General features: G+C 34.5%; 1 long non-coding RNA gene across 2 annotated transcripts in view; it reads right to left on the bottom strand.

Annotated features, from left to right (window-relative positions):
• The window catches only part of LOC123611233, a 261,551-nt gene that overhangs the window by 25,101 nt on the left and 216,396 nt on the right, over window positions 1–20,054 (bottom strand). The window lies entirely within an intron of this gene.

Here is a 20,054-nt window from a genome sequence, read left to right as displayed (position 1 = left end):
TTTTTGCTTGGTTCACTTAATGTTATTCAAACACTCTATGTGAGATGAATCTCCTGAGATATATTTTTTCCCTTGAAGATGAACTTACTTTAATGTTAGCACAGGGGCTCAAGTGCGGGCAGAGTAGATAGTTAATGGGCATGAAAAACTGCAATACAGCATGAAGCAGAGAATGAGCCTCTGTTTATGTAAATGCCTCCATTCCATACTCAGAAGTTGTCTGTCTGTAATGTGACCGTTTATGAGGTACCTGCCCATATTCATCATTGCATGGAATAGCCATAACAAATGGGGGGTGTGGGAAGGCTCCCTAGTCAGGAAGCCAAACGCCTCTATGAGCCCATTTACTAATCAATTTACTGATTATATCTAAGGAGAGAAGCTGTAATTTAGAAATTCACTTTGCTTGCTGAAAACTCTACATGTGAGCCATTCTATCTCGGACTTACATGAGCTAAGAATCACACAGTAATTTGCCCTATACCTCTAAACACCAATCAGGGGTATGACTGAGACTAACTAGCTAGATGGCTCTGGGTCAGCCCAACTCTGTATATCTGGTTATTAGCACACTCAATATGCCCTGAGACAAAAAGCTCTTGACTCAAGCCCACTTTGGTAAAATAATGTGGAAGAAACTATAATTTGAAAGAAAACTTCATTCATTTCATTATTTGGGGCAATAGTTAATCTTCCAAGGGCCTTTAAGTTCCAAGAAAGGAATGGTTTAATATTGTGTTTGGCTATGATAATTTACAGTTCATTGGGAGAGTGGGAAAACTTCTCAGAAGAATTGGCTTCACTTTCTTACAAGACTCTTCTATAGAGGAGGGTAGTCTATGACTTACACCATATTGATCTGTGTGTACTCCTCAGAGACTCTGTAGTCATTTTAATATCGATCTTTGTTTCCTTACATTACTGTATCATGCACTCATCAAGTCAGCATTACCACGATGTAAGCTAACTGTTGTCCTCTGAAATCAAGGTAACGAGACGGTTTACAGGATTGGCAGTCTAATCTCCACTACATATAAAAATGTCTATTTACCTACATCTTTCTCTATAAAAGTAGTCTATGTGCTTTTGTGCTTCTGTTGCCTTTACCCAAAATTGGATAATATTAGTTCTTTTCTTCATGAGTTTCATCCTTTTCTATACAGAAAAAAAAAAACATTGATTTTTTTTCCGTCTCTATGGTTTTAATATAGTACAAGACAAGCTGGTTTTATTTATGCTGTGTTTTAACCCAAATGCCATCAAATATATGTCAACTGCCTATGGGAACATTGGTCTTCAGGGCTGCCTCTACTGTGTAAGTAGTCAAAGAGTAGCAAACAATAAATAGTGTAAGTGCAACCCAGACATGAATCAAATCTCTTACATCAATTCTACACTCCTCTGCCCAAATTACAAAAGGAAGTTAGATATATGTGATCTGGATTTTGACCTGGTTTATTGAGGATTTTCTGCTTGAGACAAAGCTTACCTATGCTGCTCCTCAGTCTCCACTAGTTTTTAATCAGACAGACCAGACAGTAAACAGTCTGATGTCTTGGGATACGGTGCACACAGGCAGATGAGGTAGTGTGATTTGTGGCTAATGTCCTTTTTCAGTGGCCAAGAATTATGACTGATACAGATTAAATGATTTCTCAATGCAGTACTTCAGATTCTTGAATAGGCTGAGTATTGGGCAATATTTTTAAAAAGGAAACTATTCAGATAATTTATTTATAATCCATTAAAAAAGAAAAATGTTAATAAAGCTTGTATAGCTGAGTAGTAAATACAGTTTCAATAAGTACATTAACTATCACTAGCGTTTTTAATAAAAGTGTCAGGTAGTGACACTATTTGAAGTGATTTCTTGATGAGAGCATCTTTACTGATAGTACAGTTTCCACCATACAGATAATGAGACTGAACAAAACAAGCCTTCACGCATTCATGACACTCAAAGTTGTAGTCAGATGTATGTTGAATGATGTTTCTTTGAGAAGAAATGTAAACATGTTTTATTTCAAGTAGTAAAAAGATAGAAAATGGAATGATCTTCATTTGGAGAAAGTAAGTCTACAGCATTAATATAATCAGCAATGTCTACACTTCCACTGTTGTTAGTGTTGCATTGATGTTTCCATTATAAACTGGTGTAACTATTAAATTAAAATTCCTGCACAAATATTGCTCTCAGTTGACTCTTAGCAAGCATGTTGCCTTTGGTAAAAAATGAAAGACTTCCAAAATTCAGTAGGAGGGGTTCACTAAATTTCAAAGGGAAAAATACATTTAAAGTAAAATAGGGAAAATAAAAGTTACCTTGAAGTTTTCCAAGTGTCTCCTTTAAAGAACCACTCATAGAAATTCTTGACTGTTTATAAGTGTTAAATACAAAAAGACTGAAACAAAGTCTTAAATTTTTTAATGTTTTATTTATTTTTGAAAGAGACAGACAGAGTGTGAGCAGGGGAGGGGCAGAGAGAGAGAGGGAGGCACAGAATCCGAAGCAGGCTCCAGGCTCTGAGCTGTCAGCACAGAGCCCAATGTGGGGCTTGAACTCACGAACCAAGAGATCGTGACCTGAGCCACAGTGGCACCCTTAACCAAGAGAGCCATCCAGGCACCCCAAAACAAATTTTTAAATAGGCACCAATAATCTTTTAGAGAGGTATCATAGATATGTAAAAACAGTGATATTTAAAGCAATGTTTAGTTTAATGTAATTCACCTCCAATACATTTATGCTTTTCATTTAACTAATTTTAGAAAATTTACTTGTCATTTCACCTTTCTTTTTGCAGTTGGTATTTTTTCCTGGATCTGTTGCATGTTTTTTAATTTGCTGGCCATTAGATGTGTCAATTTATAGGCTAAGACCAACAAAAATAATTCCCAACTCATTGAAATTTTACAAAAAGTCTCTTTGTTAGGTTTTATAAACTTCTAAAACAAATGTAAAATATAGGATGGAAAAATAAATACAAAGTCTCTGCAAAGCAGGTTATATTTTGTGGTTTTCAAATGTCATTATAATTTCGTTTCTTACAAGAGCAAAGTGAATGATCATCGCCCATTTATGGAAAAAAACTGAGATTACTACTTCAAATGAACTATTGACTGTTTGTTACCTATCTCTCCATTCAAGGATAATTTTCTTTTTTTTTTTTCCTTTTTCTTAAGCTTTTATTTTTTTAATGTTGATTTATTATTATTTTTTTTCAATATATGAAATTTATTGTCAAATTGGTTTCCATACAACACTCAGTGCTCATCCCAAAAGGTGCCCTCCTCAATACCCATCACCCACCCTCCCCTCCCTCCTACCCCCCATCAACCCTCAGTTTGTTCTCAGTTTTTAACAGTCTCTTATGCTTTGGCTCTCTCCCACTCTAACCTCTTTTTTTTTTTTTTTCAAGGATAATTTTCAAAAGAGTTGACCAGTATTAGACAAATACAGTTTAGTTAGGATAATTAAAGTTGTTTTTTTCTTCAAATATGTTGCATGAGTTTCAATAATGTATTGTATGTCAAGTGTAAATACCAGTAAATTCTTTTCTCACAAATATGGGCCTTTAATAGTAACTGTGCCACTATATAATAATAAGACCTGATAATTATTCAGTAATGTGATGTTTCTGGGACTGTTAGAAGTATTTGGAATACATTAACTCATTCATCTCTACAATAATCCATGGGGTAGGGATGGTTATCTTCAATTTCCAGATGAGGAAACTCAGACAAAGAGAATTTAATCAATTTGACAAAAAGTCACAATGTGACAGAGTAAGATGAAATCTGGAAGGTCTAGCTCCAGAGACATAGGTCTTAATCACTCCTTTTATAAAACTTCCCCTTTATACACAACATTTCTAGTCTTTTATGATAGGATTTAGCTTTTCACAATTCTCCTAATGACAAATAAATTACAAGTAAAACTTGGAAATGTCTTAGTAATTAGCAAAACACTAGCGGAGATTCTGTTAAAAGGGAAAATATCAGGTTCATGAGCTAAGAATCTGCCTAACAGGAACTATTGTGCCAATAGGCAACAGTAAAGTACCATGAAACATTGGCAAAATTCTAAAACAATCTGGACACTGCACAATAACATGACAGCAGGTTAAAATGCCAGGCAATAATGAGTTCTTTCTAGTTATTATTTTCTACCTATTATTTTACTATAAATAGCAGGCAGTGACAACCCAATTATTACCACTAGGAGCAAAAACATACTAAGCACCAGGGAAACAGAAGGCATGCTCCTCTGTCTATGTAATCCACAATCATGAAGATAAAACATGTGCTTTAAAAATGGTACTAATATTAGAACAAACAAGGAAGAAAATGAAGGCAACAACCATAAGGGAAGACTTCAAGGAGGAAAAAAAAAAAAAACGTATTCAAAATGTCTTTACTGAGTACCATCCATGTACCAGACACTATCTATGCCCTGGAGTTACACTGAGGTTGAAATAAAACCCATAGCTAACATTGTAGTTGGGGAGGGAGGGAGGGAAGTAGATAGGCAGATAGACAGACAGACAGATAGATAACAAGATATGGTACAACCTCATAATAAAAGAATCAAGAATGACAAAGTGATCTATTTTTGTAGAGAGGTCAGGGACAGCCTGTCTGAAGTTGTGACACTTGAAATAGGACTTAAATAAAGGTGGGAACAAACTGTTACATGTCTTCAGTTAACGATTTCCAGGCAGAAGGAATAGGAAAAAACAAAGACTCAGAGGCAAGAAAGGTCTGCAACAAAGTCAAAGAGGTGGCCAAGGTCAGATGATGCAGGGACCTGTAGGACATGGAGAGCTCTTTCATTCTCATCTAAGGAGACAGGAAGCTAGTAGAGACCTTGGAGCAAGGGGCTGCCCTGTGTGACATTGTTGGAGGCTCCCCGTGGCTTCTTGGTAAAGAACAGACAATCAGAGCAAGAATGGAAACAAGAAGCACAAATGGAAGCTACTGTTTGCATCCTGGGAGGGATGATGATGGCTTTGACCAGGGTGTTAGCAGCCAAAATTGTGGGGAAGCTAAAATATTCAAAATTAAATCTAGAGCCAGCAGGATGTGCTGATAAACTGGTAGGTTTGAGCTAAAAAGAAAAAGAAAGAAAACAGATACAGAGGTGATTTTAAAAAACCCACAGTTGGTACAAAACAAGAACAACATCTTCATGAAATGAAGATGGCACAGTAAACCAGTCGGAGAACATCCATTGCTGTAGTCTGGCCAAGGGGTGCTGGGACATCTAGATGTCTTTCATCACAGAACTGCTCTTGCCACATGCTAACCGAGACATAAATTGTGAGTATATTTATATATTTTATAAATATATACAATAATTTTATAAATATATACAATAATATATACAATAATTGCATAGATTTAGTTACCAACTACATCATACCTATTTTTTAAATATTAATATTCCCTTTACTTAATGTTAAAAAGCAATTAAAAATAGTATCATTTATCCTGAAATGTTGTTAGCCCCAAAAGCATAAGAAGGAATAAAAAAAATGAGCATCGTTCCTGATACACTAAATTTCAAGTTTGCTATTTCTTAATGATTCATCTTGAATCTTGTTCTAAAGACAAGTTACTTGGCACTGTCAGAAGAGGCAAGAAACAGAGTAACACAGACACATTAAACATGCATCACTACATTTATATTCTTCATTTATTCCACAAATGTTTACTGTGTGCCTAATACGCATTATTATATAAGGTGGTAGGTTTATAGAAATGGATAAGCAGACCTAGGCCATGATCTAGTGATCTCAGTGTCTGGAAAGAAAGTGACCTTGAGTATGTAATTACAAGCAATGAGCTGTAAAGACAGTGTATTAAGGAAATGCAAGGTTCCACACAGTCCCTACCACCAAATGATCTGGGCATTGTATGACAATGACATTTTAACATGATACAGGGTTTTGTTTGTTCAGTTAGCTGATTGTTTATTCTTGAGAGGAAGCCTTCCCAGTGATTTAAAATCTCTACGTGGACATTAAACATTAACTACTTCAATATGTCTCTGGGCATGAAGAAGCAATAAATTACCTTGAATAGAGTTTGGGTTTGTTTTTTTGGTTATCTTAATCCCTAGCCCAGAACCTATGACATACTAGTACTCAAAAATATTTATTGAAGAATACATGAATGAATGAATGAGTCTGTTTAGAGAAAAAAAATTGAAACAGGGACAGGATTAAAAAAAAAAACAAAAACAAAACCAAAAAAACAACAGAAGGAAAACCCCGAGAAATACCTTCAAAAGTAAGAAAACTTATTATCTCCTTTTTCACCTTTCCACCTTTTATACACATACCTTATGTCTACAGCCTCCATAAATTATCCAGCAGTGGTTACTATGATAGAACTATATACTGAAAAACCGGAGATGATATCTTCTCGCTTCTTAACATTTGATAAGTGTGTTTGGCTACAACCTACAACAATGTTTTCAGATATTTACTTAAATACTACATTTATTTGCTTTTCAAAGACTCCATTTTGCTTTATATCCACTAGTTTTAGAGCCTGGAAATAGGAAACATTAAAAAATTAAGAGTAAGAGAGGACTGCCGAGGTGGCTCAGTCACTGGTGTTGAGGCCTTAGCTCAAAAATCATCTTCCCTGATCTCCCTATGATAAATCCTTTTTCCTAAGTTCATACCCACATGTCCCAGTTTGTACCACTTTTGCATGTAATTATTTGATGTTGTTTACCTCTATCACTATCGGCAAGTTCTATGAGGATATTTTTGCTTACTATCATTTCTCCAAAACCTAGAAAAGTGCCCAAGACATAGGCACTCAAGTAGTATTTCTTAGAGGGGCCTGGGTGGCTCAGTCCATCAAGTGTCTGACTCTTTGATTTTGGCTCAGGTCATGATCTCAAGGTTCGCAGGTTCAAGTCCCTCGTTGGGCTCTGAGCCGCTTGGGATTTTCTCTTCCTCTCTCTCTGCTCCTCCCTCACTCATGTGCCCACACGCTCTCTTTCTCTCTCTCAAAATAAACAAATAAACTTCAAAAAAATTAACAGTAAGAGAAAGCTAATTTTCTTACAATACACTTGTTTTACCATACTCCCACCATAATCCCAAATCTCTATCTTTCTTACAGATACAACAGATTCAAGGAGCGTTTGCTGCATGGTGCAATGGTTACCATGGAATTTTTTTTTAAGGTTTAGTGAACACTGTGCTTTCAAAACAGTGTCAAGGCCTTTGGCAAAGTAAATTGTACAATAATTCTGAAGTACTGAATTCTGAAGTTCTGAATAATTACACAGTACTTCTGAAGTTTATAAAGAGTTTTAATGTTTTTTCCCATTAAATACAGAAAATCATAGGGTTTCAAAGACCCTAACTACCATTCAGCTAAACAAAATTTCATATTTTACCATGTTTGCCTCAAATATTTTGATTAAAAAGAATATTAACATATGAAATGGAAACTTCTGGATCTTTTCTTCTACAGCCTTTATAATCCCAGTCCCACCTCCCTCCATCCTTTCCAAAAGAAAGAATTCATTGTATTTCATTACATTGTATATTTCTGGACTTTTACTGCATATACTATAGCCACAGTCTTTCTAAAATGCTACGGTTGGCCTCTTGCTGTAAATATCAGTAAGTAATTTGGTCTTCAATTCAATAAAATATTTTTGAAATATATTCAGGTCAATTCCTATAATAAATTCCTCCTAATTTATACTGCTAATTATAAGGTATATCAACTTGTATGCTTACCTCTTTTTTTGTTGTTACTTTAATCCCTAGCACAGAACTTGTAACATTCCGGTACTCAAAAATATTTACTGAAGAACACGTGAATGAATGAATCTGTTTAGAGAAAAAAAAAAATCTCTACTCTGTTAGAGAAAAAAAACACTTATTCTGGTCCATGAGTATACTTTTCCTTTTCTGCAATTTTTTCAAGAAAAAAAAATGTGAATTGTGTGCAGGTTCTCTACTGCAATATCTTAGTTTTTTCTTTCCATCATTTTGTAAAATTTCTCTCCAACACTAATAATGTTTTTCTCTCTTAAATTTTATTTTGTCTCATATTAATATCACTATACCAGCGGCACTTGGTTAGAATTTCATACTATATTTCTTTCATTTACAACTTTTCCACACTACTTTCTCAGTAGCTTAGAAGGTGTGTTTGTCTAAATTTTATTTCAATATAGTATCCAGTAGCCTTCATCTGTACATGTAAGTTTAGTGCATTAACGTGTCTTATAATTACTAGTTAGATATAGACTTATTTATTCCACTTCATTTATTTACTTCTTTCACATTCTTTTTCATATTTTTCTGTTTCCATTTTTTGCCATCTGTTGGATTGAATTTTATTTAGATAACTCTATCTCACATATATATAGCTTTCCCAAAAATGCTAAGAAAAAATGGGTTTTCATAATATTTTAGTGTCTGCTCTTAAATGTTAGCAATAACATTTACTTTACATAGTCTCAACAAAGTCTAAAGCTATTCAGTGCATCTTTTTCTTCCCAAATACAAGAATTAATACGCTTTGGCTACTGAAATAATAATCCTCTAAGGCTTAGAGTTGTATTTTTTTTCCTTATAATTTAAGGAAGTTAATAGCCTTACCAATATCATTTACCACTATTTTGGTTCATGAGTACTTATAACATCACATTCCTTTCCTTGATTGATTGATTGATTGACTGATTGATTTAGATGAAGCGCGTCTTCTAGTAATGTGTCAGCAAGAATGCTTCAATTATAAACTCTCAGCTCTTGTATTTTGGTAATACCTTCTTTCTTTCTCGCTCTTGAATAATAATCTAGCTGGCTGTATGATTTCCTCCTCAATAAATGCAAATAATTAAAACAATCCTTTGGGGGAAAACACATTTAAATGGCTCTGAAAATCCTCAAAATGTTAAAAGAAGAAAAAATATCCATAAAGTACAGAAATTATGAAGCAAAAGCAGACAAATATGGATCAAAACCTTATGAAGATTACTTTAAAATGTCACTTATTAATTTTGGAAATGAAAATAACATTAAAATTAAATTATGGCTGTATACTAATTTGGGCAAAGCCAGAGAAAAAATGAAGTAATTAGAACATTTGACTAAGGAATTGACCCAATAGACTACAAAGCGGTATAAATAGATGAAAATATGAAAGAAAAGGGAAAAAATGCCAGGGAAAGTTTGAGAAGCTCCAACATACACCTCATATAAGTTCAAGAAGTGGAGGGTATAGGGAATGAGAAAGATACTATTTGAGGTGAGAAAGTCCAATCATTTTGAATTCAAGAAAAAAAAAAAACATGTATGTTGACTTTGTGATTATCTGTCATGGAGCTGACCTTCTCTTGTGCTTTGGAATTTTAATTTTCAGGTCCACATTGACTGGGAATTTCTTGAAAAGTTTCATGTTGTTGTTGCCATTTTTGTTCTTTATTTGTGCCTTTATCTGTTTCTCTCCCCTGAGTTCCAACCTGAGTCTGTGGATTTTACAGTTGTCTCTCCAGCAGCTCATGGGTATGTACTTCAGAAACAAGTCTTCTAAGAAATCTTGAGCCTTTGTTTCCTGAGGTTACCGCAACTGTAGTTTCTGAGTCAATAGGTACTTTGGCCTGGGTCCTGCTATGCCTCCCTTTCTCTTCCATCCCTCGCTCCAAGCAGCAGCTCAATACCAGGTACCAAAAGAGGTAGCCCTCAAAACTTTTAAAATCTCTACTTGTAAGTGTATCTTGTCTCAGTGTAATGCCATTAATATGCCTCCAGGCCCTGTGTGAGCCAATCTGGTCCTTGTTACAACACAGAGTTAAACCCAGCCACTTCTTGCTTCCTGGTTCTAGAGCCTGGTCCTAGAGGTCTGTAGAGTTTGCCTCTAGATGCTGCATTGTGTTTCTGGCCTGTTTGTGAATCACAAAATTATCTTGAAGCAATGTTGATTTTTATGTTTGGAAGGTTTTCTATCACTCTAGACTATTCTCTTTCTGTTTTCCTAAGAAATGGGTAATTAAAGCCAAAGAAACAGATCTTATATCTGGGATAACCAATGCAGAAGACTGAGAAGTAATTAAAAACCTAGAAGATTTCTTTGCAAGTGTCTTTAAAATCATGTTCTAAAAAAGAAAAAAAAATCATGTTCTGCTCTAGAGAAGAAAACATTTAAATTATAGGTTAAATTCTGCATTGGTTTATGCTATAAAAAATAAACAAAAATCTAGTCAATCAATCTATGCTCTAAGGAAAAAAACCTTAACTCTACTTAACAATATTGCAAATGAATGTACATTTATATGTTTTAAGCCAAGTAAAACATTTACCATGGGCTTGTGTTGCTTTCATGATTCTCTACTTTAGCCAATTTTTTTTTATTATTATCGCTAGATACCAATTCCAATAGCTTTCATTTTATTTCCACTACCATCAGAACAGTATTAGGAGAAAAATAAACTTGTGGACTTTGCTTCTTTATGAAGACAAATATGAGATGAAAATAATCTAATTTGGCAACAAAGCCTTTTGAAAACTTTTAATAAAATTCTTATTCCATTTCTACATTCAACTGGACCTATTGGGAGATGACAGGCTGTCAGCAGTGGTTCTTGTGACAAAGTGTGTTTTTGGATTAGTCTTTGTTTGGAATTGTGTGATGTGGGTCCAGGCAACATGAACTCAGGGAGGAACAAATCACCCCACTGTTTGGGAATCAGTACAGAAGAGCAAGTGTCAGAAACCTGTAGAGGATTTGTGGTTTATTGACCAGATAGGGTGAAAATCCAGGGATCTGGGCCCTCTAGAAAAGTACTGCAATGTAGGCACTGGCTCACTGTCTCACACACTAGCCTTTGCAGGACATTTTGGGAAATGTCTTTATAACTATTATCTTAAATATAAGCTACACAGGATTTGGTAACATATGTAGTCCCTTGGAGATAGATGATAGACAGATGTATAGATAGATAGATAGATAGATAGATAGATTGACTGATTGATAGAGGGATGGAGCTTTCAATAATTTTTTTAGGTAGGTCTATTATCTATATAAGTAAAACAAACTTGTTAATTTTTGTTGTAACTAGTTGCATTATATAAGACCACTACTTTCAGAGATTTGCTTATTTCTGCAAAGTGACTGACTCTAATAAAGGTATAGAATAGAATTTAAAACTCTAAAATTACGAGGCTAGTTCAACAATTTCATTGATACATAAAGAAATAAGACCTGTAATGAAAACTCTGACATGCTTTCCCTGTGTGAAAACTAATGCAGCATATTTTTTAGCTTGCAAACACAGATGCGGAAACACAGATGATGATTAATGCTTCAAGGAGCCTTTTTCACTGTCTACTGTGACTTACAGGATGAAACTAGGGGGAAAGAGGAAGGAGTGAGCAGGATAAACAACCTCTAGTTTTGATTCCCTTTTAGGCTGTGTAGACTGCCCAAAATTTAGGAGCTTTGATTCATCAAATCTTCTAAACAATAGATACACAGTCCTTGAGACTATAAGACTAAAGTAGCAAAACATTTCTGGAGCTGGTTTTGACTTAATTTTATGACCTCTCCAGGCAATGCACAAAAATATCATATACAAGAATAAGCAATGATGTAGAGAAACAGTTTCTACTTTGTTGCTGGTGGGAATGTAAATTAGTACAACTACTAATACAAAGTCAAGTTGAAAATATAAATGCCCTATTTCCAGCAGTCCCCCTCCTAGGCACCTGTCTTGAAGAAATTCTTCCACGTGACCTCAAGTCATTCACAAGAATGTCAATTGCAACATTTACACATTCATTAAAAAAAATGGAATCAACTTAAAATGTATTATCAAAAGAATGGTTAAGTAAATTCTGAACTATAGACAGGAAGGAATCATATATAGCAGCTAAAATGACTGAACTAGAAGTTGAAAAAGACTATTTCCAACATGTATAGTTTTTAAGGATGCTAAAAACATGCAACATACACATAAATATTGCTTGCAGATATACATATATGCATATTACATAGAATATATGTTTTAAATGTACAGTATATAAATATATATACATTTTTTCTTATTTAATTTTTTTAATGTTTTTATTTATTTGTGAGAGACAGAGAGAGACACACCACAAGTGAGGAAAGGGCAGAGAGAGAGGGGAAACACAGAATCTGAAGCAGGCTCCAGGCTCCAAGCTGTCAGACAGAGCCCAATGTGGGGCTTGAACTCAAGAACCGCGAGATCATGACCTAAGCCAAAGTTGGACGCTTAATTGACTGAGCCACCCAGGCGCCCCTAAATGTATATACATTTCTATGTACATATAGACTTACATAAAATATTACATACCACATTTAGGAGAGCAATTATTCCAACAGAGAAAAAGGGTTCAGGAATGAGTACTCAAAAGGTTGAAACTACATCTACAATGTTATCCTGCTTCAAAAGTGTAAAAGAAATACTAAAATAAATTTGGTACACTTAATATGATTTAGCAAATTTATAATGGGTTCCCACATCTTTACAATATCATTTCTTCACTTTTTTGTAGAGATGAAATACTTCATAACTATGGAAGACAAAATATTACATATTTGTCCTAAATTCACAATTTGGCAAACTATTTAAGATACCTAAAGATATGCAGAAACAATAAAACTAAATGACCAAGAGTCATTGTCTTAAGTCCCCATTTCTACATAGCTCAAATGGATTCTACTCCAAGAAGTAAGATCCACACTAGAATCTTTTAACAGTGCATTTTAAATTTAATATTGTTTTTGGCATTCTAATCAATATCAGGTGCATACTTCCAAGATTGACTGTTTGCTGAATATTTTGATGAATGAAAGCATTCCAGGGTTAGTGCAAAGAAATTTAGGTTTTTTTTTTTTGTAGGGACACAAAAAATAACTGAAGGTCTTCCATTCCTGACTGCCCTTGTCGTAAGGTAGATAGCTTCAAGACAACCAGAAAATAAAAATTTTCCATTTTAGAAGTCAGTAAAGGTAAAGATAGTAAAACCAGACTGTAAGTCTCCCCCAGCTGCTTCTTTCGGAAGAACAGAGAAAAGGTACACACACAACTGACATTTTTCCAGAGTCTACTGGGAATATCTCAGATTGTTTGGGTCATCTAGATTTATGACTAAAAAAAAAATTAAATTCAACACAGACTTTCATCTGCTCTGGATCATCATGAAGAGCAAATAATATTTCACAGGCATTAGTTGTTTTTCTCCTTGTCTTCTCTAATACTATTTCTTATTTGGGAAATTTTTAATATCAACATTTTGATTAAAATTTAATAGTATCTGCATTAAACTAAATTGAGAAGATCTTGACTATGCTACTCAATGTTTTATCTCCTTACTTTGGTGTAGAATAGACTTACATTTTTTTTTTCCTATTGATGCCTCAAATGTAACTATAATCCACAAAGGCAGAGATACAAATAACTCCATAATACTTTATTTCTCATATACATGATTTTAAGTCTTTTTAAAATGCTATATTTACATAATGCCTGAGATTATTTTCACAAGAACAAAACCCATTTTTAAAGCCCTGAAAATCCTGCTTTAATAGCTCAGGGGAAGCATCAACATAGAGGAGTTAATGGTAAATTATATAAAGGGAATAAAACTGATTCCAGGTATAAGACGAATATCAAGCCTTCATCTCCTAGATGTAACATTTATCTGCTGTGTAGTCTGATGGGTAAGAACTAAGTCTATTTAGATGACAGCCTTGACCCGTACTCAGGTCTTTGGGACTTTCCATCAAGTCTGTCTTTCTGAGGTTGTAATGTCTCCTTGCTGGATCAAAAGAAGCTGAACTCAGCTATGTGAAGGCAACTGTCCTGAGCATTTCCCCCTTTTGACACAGCAGTTTGATTCAAGAAGAGAAAATGATACTGTGCACAGGCTTAAGTTAGTTTTTGAACTTCACTTCTGTTCTCATAAGGCTAAATTCCTTGCTAACTCTGAGGCATAAAGGAAACTGACTCCTCCCTTTCTGTTGGGTTGTGCTTTTAGGTTTATTCTTGATTTCCTGGAGTGTATCAGTAAAACTGAAGCAACATTGGAAGGTTCCATAGAAGTACCAGCCCTCTATCACATGCGTCACTGTTATCCCTAAATCTGTAAAACTAAAACTTTGTACAAGTACCTAAGAATGTCATTCTTGTTCTTCTTTGGAAAAATAAGTGCTGACTTGTTTGGGGTGCCTGGGTGGCTCAGTTGGTTAAGTATCAGACTTGATTTCAGCTCAGGTCATGATCTCATGGTTTATGAGCTCAAGTCCTGCATCAGGCTCTGTGCTGAGAAGCTGCTTGGGATTCTCTGTCTCCCTCTCTCTCTGCTCATCCCTGTTTGCTCTGTGCTCTCTCTCTCTCAAAAACAAACAAACATTTAAATGCTGACTTGGTCACTATAGTCAAAATGTGTGTTACTAAGCTGGATGGAGGGTCAAAGAAATCAACTGAATATGTAAGAGCACTTACTATGTGTTCTATCAGTCAATCTCCATGCAAATACTGGGAAATGCCATCATCTTTTTGTTCAAAGTCATGTTAAATAACTTGGCTAAGTGACACACTTTGTGTTTAAAACTTGGATTAAGCATCCAACTATTTCCAACTATGAAACATTAATTATTTCCATTCCGTTATCCTTCCTGTAGCATTGGAGTTTTAGTGACTGAAAAGCAAAAGAATTATATTCCCTTTTATACATTGATAAAATATGTAATATGCTTACCAATGTACTAACCTAAGTTTTTATGACAGCATTCCATTCACCCTCAAAAGGCTTACAGTCAAGTTGAAATAAATAAAGTATAGCAACTATGACGTAGTACTGATACCAGACGTACCCTTTAATTGAAAACAACTCTAACAGTTGGGTTCATTAAAACCTGTGATATTGAAGAAATTGAGAGCATTTTAGGCACCCAACACTTGGAGAGCTGAGATCCCAAGAGCCTCTGAGAAATGAACCAATGTTCTACATGCAATTTCCCCTAGAGACATTTGTCAGTTTCTAGCTGTGTGTATGCAATATAAAATGCCAAGACCAACCAGAAAGCAATGGCTAAGGGGTTATAAAAATAATCAGAGATTTCTGTAATTTCACAATTCTTAGAAGACAAACATTGCTGTTCAAGGATTCCCAAGGAGGAGGGCAATTGACTCCACTCCTGGCTGTCTATTTAAGATCCCTGTAAGATTCTGCCATAGGAGAAGGCATAAACTGAAAATACACAGCAAGAAAGAAAGAAAGAAAGAAAGAAAGAAAGAAAGAAAGAAAGAAAGAAAGAAAGGAGAGAGAGAGAGAAAGAAAGAAAGGAAGGAAGGAAGGAAGGAAGGAAGGAAGGAAGGAAGGAAGGAAGGGCAAAGAAAATACACAGCTTAACAGAAACCGATAAAATTAAAGGTAAAATAGAAAATGCAATTCAATCTAGATTGAATGTTTCAGCAGCCCCCTCTTTGTAATTGACTGAAAAAGTAGAAAACAATATACATAAAGTATGTTTTCTGACCATGATGAAATTGATCAAGAAATAAATAACAAAAGGATAACCAGCTCATTTAAAATGAATAAAATATAAGTATCACTTGGGCCAAAACAAATTTAAATTGATAATTAGAAAGTATTTTGAGGGGCACCTGGGTGGTTCATTGGTTAAGCATCTGACTTCAGCTCAGGTCATGATTCCACAGTTTGTGGTTGGAGCCCCACATCAGGTTCTGTTTTGACAGCTCAGAGCCCAGAGCCTGCTTTCGATTTTGTGTCTCCCCCTCCCTCTGCCCCTTCTCCCCTCTCTCGAAAATAAATAAACATTAAAAAAAGAAATTTTTTCAAAAATATGACTAATTTCTACTCATAGAATGCAATGCTTATATAGCTTAGCTATATAAAGTTTCAAAAAGGCTGAAAATCAGTTATCTATGCTTCCATCTCAAGAAGCAAGAAAATATTTTTTTTAAAGAGCAGAGATCAGTGGAACAAAAACCTCACATACTATGGGAAAAGCAAACAAATGCAAAAATCGGTTGCTAAAAAATAGTAACAGGAGTAAATTCTTGGCAAACTGATGAAGAAAAAAAGAAAGAACACAAATTACCAACATCAAGAATGAAGAAGGGCATTTTACCACAGGTTCTCCAAAAATTAAAAAGGTAATAAAAATATTTTATAACTTTATGCCCAAAATATGATAGTGAGTTTAAATAGACAAATTTCTTAAAAAAAAAAAAAAAAAAAAAAAAAAAAAAAAAGAACCACAACTTGCCAAACCTGACACAAGGAAACATAGAAAATCTGATTTGTTCCTTAGCTTATAATGGAAATTAATCAGTATTTTAGAAACTTCTTATGAAGATAATTTCATGTAATATTACTGGCAAATTCCTCCAAGTATTTAAGGAAAAAATGAGACCAATTTGATACAAAACTTTCTAGAGATTAAACAGAAAATGTTTCCAATTTATCCCAGGAGGCTATGTCATCCTTAATATACAATGAGAAGAATACAAAAGAAAATAAAATTACAGAGTAATGACATGAACTTAGATGCAAAATTGTCAAACATAATACCAAATTAAATTCTAATTTATGTAAAAGAAATAAACCAAATTAAGTTTATTCTAAGAGTCCAAATTTGGTTTAAAATTTGAAAATCAAGTTATTTTTTCACATTAACAGAACAAAGGTTAAAATATACAATAATCTTGGGGCACCTGGATGGCTCAGTTGGTTGAGCATCCAACTCTCCATTTTGGCTCAAGTCATGATTTTGTGGTTCGTGAGATCAAGCCTCACATCAGGCTCTGTGCTGACAGTGCAGAGACTGCTTGGAATTCTCTCTCTCTCCCTCTCTCTCTGCCTGTCCCCCACTCACTCTCAACATATATCTCTCTTATCCTCAAAATAAATGAATAAAACACTTTAAAAAAATATAGAGAGAGATAATCTCAATAAATAAAAAAAGATAAATACTAACACTTCGAAGTTACAAATTTTTATCATATTAGTAATAGACAGGAGCTTGTTTTCTATTAAAGAATATTCATAAGCATATATAATAAAATTACACTTAATATGAAATATTTTTAAATATCTTTTTAAGTTCTGGAATCAAACATAGAAGCCTATGCTATCTCTATTCCTATTCAGCACTGTATTTGAAGTCCTAGCCAATACATTAAGGCAAAAAATAAAAATAAAAATAATAAATAAAGGCACAGGGATTTTCACAAAATCATAATGTTGTCATTATATATAGATAATAAGATTGTGGAAGACAATTCAAGAGAATCTATAATTCAATATCTACGAGAATTAAGATATTCTTAATATCTTAAGATACTAAGAATAGATATTAAGAATGTGTTCATATTCTAAAATCAAGCTTATTTTGGTATGTTAATAACAATAATAAATTTAAAAAACATTTTAACATTTATTTTTGAGAGAGAGACACACACACACACACAAAGAGAGAGACAGAGAGAGAGAGAGCCTGAGTGGGGGAGGGACAGAGACAGAGGGAGGCACAGAATCTGAAGTAGGATCCAGGCTCTGAGCTGTCAGCACAGAGCCCGACACTAGGCTTGAACTCACATACCATGAGATCATGACCTGAGCCGAAGTCGGATACTTAAGCAACTGAGCCACCCAGGTGCCCCATGAAATACTTTTTAATGGATACTATTTTCAATCTTCAGAAAATACTAAATAAATAGAAGTAGTAACACAGATGTCATGACCTTGCTCCTGATCGTGGGAACCCACATAGTATGCTATTAGCTGCAGGTTTGTCTTTGATGTCTTTTATAATGTGGAGGAGGTTTCCTCTATAACTTAATTTACTGGGAGATTTTATCAGCATTGAATGGTGAATACCAAATGTTTCCTTCCTTTTGCATCTATTAAGATGATCATACGGATTTTCATATTTAGTCTGTTAATGTAGTAAATTACATTTATTGACTTATGAATACAAAAGCAATATTATATTTCTAGGATAAAACCTATTTGGTCATAGGGGAGCCTAGTTTGCTCAGTTGGTTGAGCATCCAACTCTTGATTTCAACTCAGGTAATGATATAAGGGTCATGGGAATGAACCGTGCATCAGGCTCCATGCTGAGCATGGAACCTACTTAAAATTCTCTCTCTCTGTCTCTCTGCCCCTCTCCCCCACTCACACTCTCTCTCTAAAAAGAAACAAATAAACCAACAAACCATTTGGTCATGATGCATTATCCTTTCTATATATTGTTGGATTCTATTTGCTAAAATTTTGTTAAAAATCTTTGCATCTATTTGTTTGGAGATAATTCTCATGGCTGTTCTGTATGTCTCTAGAGTTCCTCTCTCCCATTCTCTCCTCCCATGAACTTTACCTTGAAATCCCTGGCATCTCTGGCTTCCCCAGATTCCTAGCTCTGTCTCTTCAGTTTAGGAATATTATCAGGTTTTTCCTGGGTTTCCTCTCCCTGTGTAGAAACCTGGAAACTCTCCAAGGCAGTAAGCTGTGGCAAGCATAAGGCTCACCTCATTTATTTCCAGTCTTTCAGGAATGGATGAATCTTTTATTGATTTATGGCCAATGCTCTGACAGTTATTGTTTCATGTATTTTGTCCAGTTTTTAGTTGTTTCAGGTGGGAGGGTAAATCCAGTTCCTGTCACCTCAGGATTAAATTAGAATTAGACTTTTTTACTACATTTAATTTTATCCTACAATAGACCTCCCATGCTCCCAATCTCAGGAACAGGCATCACCATCTAAACAGTTGCTCATACCTGAAACTTGATGTCATCCTTGATTCTTCCCATTTCCTCACTTGTATAATACAATTTATCAAATCTTACTAAGTCTACTCCAAAAGCTACCAATACATGGACATTTTTCCACTAATACTGCCACCACCCCTAGTTCAAGTTATAAGAAATCTTCTAAAACACAAGGTAAATGTAGGTGTTTCCACATTTATGCTGGTCCATATGGCAGTGAAAACAAACTTCATGAAATGTAGAAATAGTAAGAAATCCAAATTTTGACAGAAAGAGGGCAAGAGGAAAATTTCCCATTCTTCTCAATATATTTTAATCTGAACAGAATTCTTTGCAAGTATCTAGCTACCAAGAATATTAGCTCAAAAATTCTCCCTCCCACTCCATCCTCACTCCCATTCAATTAGGGAAAAAACAAGTTGGGAAACAGGGGCAAGAATGTACCTTCATATTTGTCTTAGGTATGGAAAAATCTTTCTGCCATCCAAGGAATTACTGCTTACACTTGTAAGGTCAAAGGCACATGCCAGTTACTCAACATGCTATTCATTCATTCATAAAAATGTCTTTGGGTTTCCTCTATGTGCCAGTATTTTGAGTTCTAGGATTATAATATTGAATAAGACACTATTCTCAACTATTTCATCTTCTAATAATGAAAGTAGGCTTATGAACATAAAAACAAAAAAATATCTGGAAAGTTAATTTTTAAAGGATAATGGTTAAAAAAATTTTATACGCAGTCTCAAATTTCAAAACTTGAGGGTGCAGGACATGAGCAAATATTTCCACCAAGATCATCTTCTACCACAAAAGAACTCTTATCTAAGAACAACAGTTTGGCTACTTTACAACCAAAATGATTAAAGTACCACTTATTACTGCTTTAGATGAAAAAACAATCAGTAGAATACCTAACATCTCCTTAAACTCGTAGGGGAAAAGTTGCATAACTGAAAGATAAGAGGTGATCAACCGCAGACATTTATATGCTTTTCAACTTCAAATTAATATACATACATATATTAATGCACATGTAGATTAGTCTCTGTACATGGCAAACATGTTTAGAAATGGTGTATAAATTCATATAAAGGTGTATCATATTCTACTACTAGAAAAAGACATTTAGCATAGTAGAAAAGACATTTAGTTGCATAGTGATTCCAATTAAATAAAAATTAAATGCTTAAAAGTAATTACAAAAGGTTTTATAGTCTCCACAAAGAAAATCATGTACTTTTTATT

The sequence above is a fragment of the Leopardus geoffroyi genome, chromosome C2, assembly GCF_018350155.1.
Source record: "Leopardus geoffroyi isolate Oge1 chromosome C2, O.geoffroyi_Oge1_pat1.0, whole genome shotgun sequence".
Lineage (NCBI taxonomy): Eukaryota > Metazoa > Chordata > Mammalia > Carnivora > Felidae > Leopardus > Leopardus geoffroyi.
Note: the sequence above shows the minus strand (reverse complement) of the source record. Positions and strands in the feature narration are given on the sequence as shown.